At 40.8% G+C, this 8,054-nt stretch overlaps 1 protein-coding gene across 9 annotated transcripts in view; it reads right to left on the minus strand.

Moving 5' to 3' along the window:
- Positions 1-6,619, minus strand: part of LOC123851729 (RNA-binding protein 12) — a 35,128-nt gene extending 28,509 nt beyond the window's left edge. The window contains exons 1-2 of one of the 9 annotated variants that reach the window (XM_064573091.1): positions 6,392-6,549; positions 846-930 (exon numbers count right to left, since the gene is read on the minus strand). The gene's annotated coding sequence lies outside the window, so the exon portion shown is untranslated. Of the gene's footprint in view, positions 1-845; positions 931-5,702; positions 5,822-6,391 lie in introns of those variants that run through there. The other 8 variants (XM_045885680.3, XM_045885681.3, XM_064573088.1 and 5 more) reach the window with 8 other exon arrangements.
- Between the last annotated feature and the right edge of the window lie 1,435 nt (positions 6,620-8,054).

Here is an 8,054-nt window from a genome sequence, read left to right on the forward strand (position 1 = left end):
TAATCACTCAATCATGGGTAAGTAATCTAGGCACCCAAACACTTGAGAGAGAGATGTTAGTTTGCACTGGGACAGTAAAATGGGAATTTAATATAGTCCCAAGAACACAAAAATTAAACACAGGGCTAAAGAGACATACACAGTAATTCTTCAAAAAACCATCTGCTACTAAGAGAAGGGCTTTAGTGAAAGTCTGCACAAGTTACAAATGAAAACATGATATTGAAAAAACTGCCCAGATTACCAGCTAGAAAAGGGCTGAGGATTAAACCAAAGAACACAAGAGTTATTCATAAAGCCATCTAAAGAGAAAAACAGTTTTTAGGTTCTGAAAAAATATGAAATAAGATATGCTATTCTTCTACTAAGTGCCTGTTTGACAGGTAAGTCATTTCAACTATCTTGAGCCTACCTTTGTTATTTAACAAGAGGGTTAGATTCCAATCACTAAAGTTCCATCTAAAGTCAAAATAGGTACTCTAAAACGTATGACCCATTATCTACACCTTTACCTCTAAGGAATATTAAAAAACCATACCAATAACAAGCACCTATATTTGTAATGAGTCTGGAATGCTACCCTGAGGAAAAAAAACAGCTTACTGCCTAATAATCAGGAATTCAGCAGAAGAAATGCATCCATATAAAACTGAACCCCGAAGAAAGCAACAACTGTTCAAGGCACCCAGTCCACCCCACCCCCATCCCTCAGATAAGACTGTTAAAAAAAAGAAAAAGAAAATCCCCCACAATTCAGTCAGTTACTACACATATTTTCATGTTACTAAATAAGCTGTCTCATTTTATTTTGTATAAAAACAAACCCTCTATTCAAAATCTCTTACCTGATAAAACAAGAGATGTATTTTCTTAACAAGAAGTAGAGGCCAAGTCAATCCTGTGGGCAACCAATTAAAACCAACTTTTAGACTGCAATAGAGAATAAACGGAGGCAAAAATCAATGCAGGAAACACAAAACAACACGCACAGGCCACACTGAACTGTATATTATGAAGGCGAGTCTGAAACCACCACAGAGTACTTCATTAGAATGCGTATTAAAAAAACAGAACGAAAGAAAGAAAGAAACACATGTACCAAAATCCCACACATACTTGTTACTTGGTATTGCTTTCAAATTTGAGTATCTCTCAAAACATTATATATTTACATTCATCAAGAATGTGCCATAAATTAGTCCAAGAATGAATCAATTAAAAACTAAAACAGTCATAAAGCTCAGCTTCACACCTGGTAATTACTTTTTTCACTTGATGATTAAACCAGTCCAGAAAATTCCATTAATACAAGTCCAACTACAACCTATTTCCTCAGGTCCCACCAAACACTTGATGAAAAAGCGCAAGTTCACACATAAACAGTTCCAAGACAAACGACAAACGACAAAGTCATCAATTCAAGGGTACTTATGGAAATTCTTGCAACTGCTCTTTCAAAATATTTTCCTTTGTACCAAAATAGCATCAAGCACTGAGAAACATAAATGACGTGAAAGTTCAGGCTATAATGATTAATTCCTATTTAAAACCACTGGGGTTCGAAATCTTAAGGAAAAGTGCTTTCTTTACCTTCTAACACCAAACTGTTCCAAGAAACTTGTAAAAAAAAAAAATTCCCTAAAAATGTCTGGCATATTAAGAAGACTCCCCAAAGTAAAAACGAGTCACTCATCTCTTACTGGAATTTCTCCCAAATTGGTGAAGTTGTGAACAATTCACAAGCAATATATAAGACCAAATAATTAAACAACTACATTCAAAAAGATCATTTTTTAATTCAGAGAAACAGAAGAAAATCATCATTAAGTATAAAAATTACCAACAGAACACTACTTAGAATGATGCTCATTTTTAACTATCTTTCAAGTTCGAGATACCACCTGTGAGCTTAATATTCATCACCAAAAAGTAAAACATATTAAAAAATTTCAGTGTTACTCCAATTTTTTTCTAAAGGACAAGCTAAACATCTTCTAGACAACTACTCAAATTACTGAAGAGACTGTTTTGTCACAAAAGCTACGCACATATGTCATAAGCAATGCTTTCAAAAGCCCAGAGCACTGTATTAATTTTTTATGTGTTGTACAAATCAGTTCTAATTAGGTCTAAAGAGTTTTCAAACTATTTAAAAGCCACACCTAGAAGTTTATCTAACAGGTCACAAAGGGAAACATGAAACACACAAAAAAGCCTGCTTTTAGGTAAAGGCTATGCTCAATGAGGAAGAGCATGAATTTTGTAATATTTTCTAAATGTACAAGTTTGACTCTATAACCAACAGAACCACAGTAATTTTCTAGTTAAGCATTTATGATTAACAGATGATCCCCCACTGGAGATTACAATTCAAAAAGGTCTGGTATGGGGCCAGGATATGTGCCCTGAAGGTAAGGGAAACAGGTTCCTCAGCCTCTTCCCTTCCAGACCCAAGAAGCCTCCAAATGTCCATCTGGATACGAACAAGTTTAGAGTCAGCCAGTTACACCCAAAGGGAACACACTGGACCTACTATCAAAAATTTCTAAAGGGTTGCCAGAAATTACTATAACAAGAAGGAAAATCTCATTCCACAAGAAAAAGTTGACATTCCAGCTGAATTCGGCAAATGCCTCAAATTTTACGTTGTTCAATTTAATCAATCTAGAAATAAACTCATGAATCTTTTCTATTTAAGCAAAGGGGAAGAAGGCCCATATCAACCCATACCAAAGAAAAGTATGCAGAAAGTTCAGGCTAGAAGCTAGAACTTCCTAACTCTTGGTGTTACACTTCTCCCTTCAAATGGACAAAGTACATAGAAACTGAGAACTGTAGTAGTACTTTTGTTTTCAACACCTCACTTTGTAAAGAGCACAATAATTTAATAGAAGCACCACTGTTCTCCAGGAACTACTCATTCCTGTGTTCTAAATGTCAGCTAGCAACAGAATGCAGGATCCCAAAATGAAAAATCCATTCCAACCACATTAAGACTTGGTGAATTTTAGAAGGGTAAGACTGAAACAGTTCTATGCAACAAAAACAATCTAAAACACATGTTTTACTTATTTGTAAAGCATAAAGGTACAAAGGAGAAAATGGGCCTGATTTGCCATTAAATTCAATGATATATTTCAGAAGATCTAAAACAAAAGGTTGCTCTAGTATATTTTTCCACTTTGTTAGGACTTAGTCCTAACATAGTGGCTTTGCTTCAGCTATAGAAATACCAGATACATGAACAAATTACAAATATCTGCTATGAACATTCAGCATATTATTATGACACGGCGTATTTTCTTATTTACTAGTCATTTCAATCACTTGGAATTTCAGAGTAAAATGTCTGACAACAATCCTCTTTTATCAGGAAGCCAAAGAACAAATCAGTTGCACTTAACCGTTTCCACTCTTCATCTGGTGATAAACATCAAAAAGTGAATTTTAACTTTGTTGTCAGTCTTTAATCAACAATAACCAGGGTACAGCAGAGCTAAGTTCTTTAGATTGAAAAAATACAAAAACCAGCACCCCTCAAATATTCACCTCAGAGAACCAATCATAATGGGCACAATGCTATAAGCCGCATAATCATATTATGGTAGGCATTATGGAAAAAAACACAGCTTCATCCACCTGATTTTGTCCCCATCCCCAAATGAATCACATTTCAGATTCTGGGATCATTCTTAATGAAACAATTCTGACACTGAGGGACATAAATCCTTTAGACAGCTCATTCTTCAACTTTCCCATTAACCTCCAGAAAGTTCTCAAAAGTGGCAAACCAAAAGACATTTTTAAGTAAGATATATATTCTTCCTGCCAAAAAGACTATAATATTATTTTTCAATCCCCCCCCAATGCCAACAAATATGTTCATTATCTTGATTTAAACTTAAAAGCAACAGTATCACTTCTAACCTAGCCAACCATATTCACCCTCACTGTTGGTCTTAAGACTTAAAAGGTTGCTTGAAACTTAATGAAATAAACCCGTTGCAAACCAAAATGTGTATGAGTGGTGGTAGTAAAATCTGATAAACTATAAATTAGATCAAGTTACTTTTCTGCTTAGTTGACCTAAACATTTAACAACATTCATTTATACTACGAACATTTATTAAGTACTTGTGGCCGGGACAGGAGATATAGAAATGGACGACAGTCCCTAGATTTGAGAGAGAGATATCTAAGAGCATCTTTTGTGCAACTACTGACACTTAGAAATTCTTTCTACAACATCTATAGAAGAAAATATTCATCTAAACCGAAAGATGGAGTGGCTCTCTACAAAATGGAATAAAAACGTTTTGAACATTGTCACTGGATTCCAGCACCTGGAACACACTGGTCCATAAAATCAAGTTTCACATCTAAAAACTGTACCAACAACCCCCAAACTCTCAATATGCAATCATCAAAACATTTGGCATGTCACAAGAAAGTGAAAGAAGCCAGAAGTATGCCGATATTCGCACATAACAATAGGTTCCAAGTAACTACCACAATGGTTTCTAAAGCTTCACATTTTTCACCTAACAGATATGAACACAAACACAAATTATGCATTACAATCCATAAACAAAATAAGTATTTAATCGAGCATATAAAGATGATATAAAATGCATTCCATTTCGTTAAAAAATTTTCCAGCAATAATACTGAGCACGTCCTCAACCTTTATATAAACACGCCAAACATTTCATTTTCTAAAAAAAATTACCATAAAATTATTTTAACCACCTGTAACAGTTCTTCCCAACTTTTTAATATTCTTGGAAAATGCCTGAACACAATTACTTCCCACTAAATCCAGAAATGGTCTATTCGGTCAAAACCACCAAATTTCAAAAACGAGTACAACCAGTCTTGTATTACGTTTCTATAAAACAAAACAAACAAAATCAGCCCGTATGTCCAGACTTGTAGGACATTTTTGAACAGCAAATGCTCTGAAATACATCAACAATATAAACTAGGTAACAAAGTCCAATGCAATTCATTTTACTAATACTGCATTTTACAAAAAACTACACGATTTTAAACCATTCAAGCAAGAAGCTCTAAGAACACTCCAGTCACAAGTCCCTCCTTCAACAATCCCTCAGCTGCAATTACATTTTTTCTCAGGTTATACTGACTGAAATTACACTATTCTTGAATAATACAGAACGGTTCCTGACAACTACCACAATTTACATTAAATCATCTCTGGAAATCCAGGAGTCAAGGACAGTTTGAGTCCAGAAACCTCTCCTACGGAGCCTTCAAGTCAGGGTACAAAACTCCCAGCATGTTTTGTGCTGAATAACCCAAAGTGATCTTCACCGGAGCCGCTGATATTTTTCACTATAAAGTACACATTACATGCACACATGAAGTCCATGCATTTACAATCTGGCAGCTAAGCCTCCTGCACTGGTGTCCATCCCCGACACTAACTGCAGGTTCTCAAAGCCCCACCCCTACTTCACGTGGCTGCCAACTAAAACCTCCAGCCTCCACTGAAGAAAACTCCGTTCACTGATCAAAAGCACCCACCCTCCACCTCTTATTGGGCCTGCTCCTCTTTCAGTGCTGGAGGCTCTCTCCCAAGGGATATGTAAAGGTGCTGCTTTTTGCAGCTCCTTCCCTGCTTGGGGATCAAGGGCCTGGCATCTTACTACTGTTCTCAGAGGTTTGGGAGGTGTACTCACCCCCTTTCTCACAGCAGAGGCCGGCTTCCCAAATCGCCGACACCCTCGTGGGTAAACCCCGCCCAGCGCGGAGCCTTGGAAGCATTTCCCTGCAACCCCCTCCACCTTCAGACCACGAAGGCGGCCAGTTCTCAGACTTCCTTCCTAGACTCACAGGAGTGTACCGACTGCAGCTTCCTCCCCACAGGTGTGTCCAGACTCTAGTCCCCTTTTCCTGTTAGGCCACAGGAGCCTCCTTTCCACTTCGGATGGAGGGAGTGTCTTCACTACGTTTATCTCCTCACTACGGGGCACAGAGATGTAGTTACAATCTCTGTCCCTTTTGGGAAGCATAGAAAATCTCGCTCATTCGGGATGTAGGTGTGTTTTTACTGCAATCCCTGTTAGTTCGCAGGCCGCTGGGCCACCCAGCTGTGGCCTCCTCCCTCTCAGACCACGGGGGCATCCTCCCTTTGGCCTCGTCCCCACTTCGGTATGCAGGCTCATCCTCTCTTGCGTCCTTCCTGCATCCTCTCAGGCTTCAAAGGCGCAAGCGGCTCCCCAGGCCCCCCCGCAGCCATGCCGCGACCCTTTTGTGTGGGGCGCTTGCTGCGGCGGGCTCGGAGGCCTCCGAAAGCCCCGCCCCGGGCCACCAAGGGGCGGCTCGAGCCCCGCACAGCCCCGCCCGTTCCGGGCTGCGGGAGTCTTACCGGCGAGAGCTGCGCGGCACCCGAACCCAGACCCGAGTTACCCCCCGCGCGAGTGCCTCCGCCCCGCGGCCGACAGCCCCAGCCCGAACGGCTTCCCGGAGCCCACAGCAGCCACCACCTCTTTCGCCGCTTCACAAAATGGCCGACAGCCCGCTCGGCAGCTCCGCGTTCCAGAAGGGGAGGGACGGAATGGAGACGTCACGGGGCGGGGTGGCGCAAGCGCGCTGAGGTTCTTGGGCAATCTCCCGGAAGTTGCGGGTATTTGTGGCGAGAGGAACTTTGAGTCTGTGCGTGCGACGTTTGCGCACTAACCCCGCCTAAGGAGAGTGTCGCTGCGGCGTGGGTTGGGTTAAGAGTGTGTGGTTCGAACCCTCACTGCGGGACTTTGTGCAAGTTACTTTTCTTCAATCTTATGCGAAAGGGAATAAATAGTCCCTTCTTCGCGTGATTGTTTTGAGGATGAAATGGACCACAAAGTAGTGCACGGTTCTGTTGATGATGCCCTGGCAGAACCGAAACCTGCTATTTTTTCCCATTTAAAAATTTCAGTCCAGGGGCGCCTGGGTGGCTCAGTCGTTAAGCGTCTGCCTTCGGCTCAGGTCATGGTCCCAGGGTCCTGGGATCGAGCCCCGCATCAGGCTCTCTGCTCCGCGGGAAGCCTGCTTCTCCCTCTCCCACTCCCCCTGCTTGTTTCCTCTCTCGCTGTGTCTCTCTGTCAAATAAATAAAATCTTTAAAAAATAATAATAAATAAAAATTTCAGTCCAGGGAGCCTTACCCACCAGTCCTCATTTTTTTAAAAAGATTTTATTTATTTATTTGACAGAGACATAGCGAGAGAGGGAACACAAACGGGGAGTGGGAGAGGGAGAAGCAGGCTTCCCGCTGAGCAGGGAGCCCGATGCAGTGCTCCATCTCAGGACCCTGGGATCAGGACCTGAGCTGAAGGCTGACGCTTAACGACTGAGCCACCCAAGCACCCCAAGACTGACTTTAAACTGAACAATTCCCCCCCCCCCCCCGCTCTTCCTCGTTCTTAAAGCTTCTCTCTTCCCTTCACTTGTTTTTCTGTGGAATCCTTTGTTCCAGGAACTCCGCATCAATGTTGACATCTTGCTTACCTCAAAGTATACTTAGGAATGAGACTCAGATGGTCATTGCCAGCATTAGTCATGAAACCACTTTGAAGACATAACCAATAGGGCTGGCAGTACTATCAGATTTCTACCCAAACCACCCAGACCCTGTATTATATATATTTTATATATATATATACATACATATATATATATACATATATATATATATATGTATAAACCCCTCAGCCTTTTACACAGAGCGAGTCTGCAGTTTTGAAGGCATTAGCTTGCTGCAGCCTCTTTTGCCTGGAAGTAATAAAACTGTCTTTCCTCTTAACCCCAAATCTCTACCTTTGCATTCTATTTCAGCTCTGGAGCACAGAGCCCGGTTTTGAACAACATGATGACTATCACCAAAATTGAACTAATCTTCCAAATCAGAAAGTGAGGAGACAACTGAGCAAGAAAATCAGGGACTAAGTTCCCACAACAAGTTTTTGGGAAGACTTGTGTGGTAGACTTGCCTGGTGCTAGCTCTGTATGCCAAAAACAGCAAATTAGAAAACCAGGCCACTTTTTATTTTT

The sequence above is a fragment of the Mirounga angustirostris genome, unplaced genomic scaffold, assembly GCF_029215605.1.
Source record: "Mirounga angustirostris isolate CCGP_5_RB_7025 unplaced genomic scaffold, mMirAng1.0.hap1 SCAF_10, whole genome shotgun sequence".
In the NCBI taxonomy this organism is placed as follows: Eukaryota; Metazoa; Chordata; class Mammalia; order Carnivora; family Phocidae; genus Mirounga; species Mirounga angustirostris.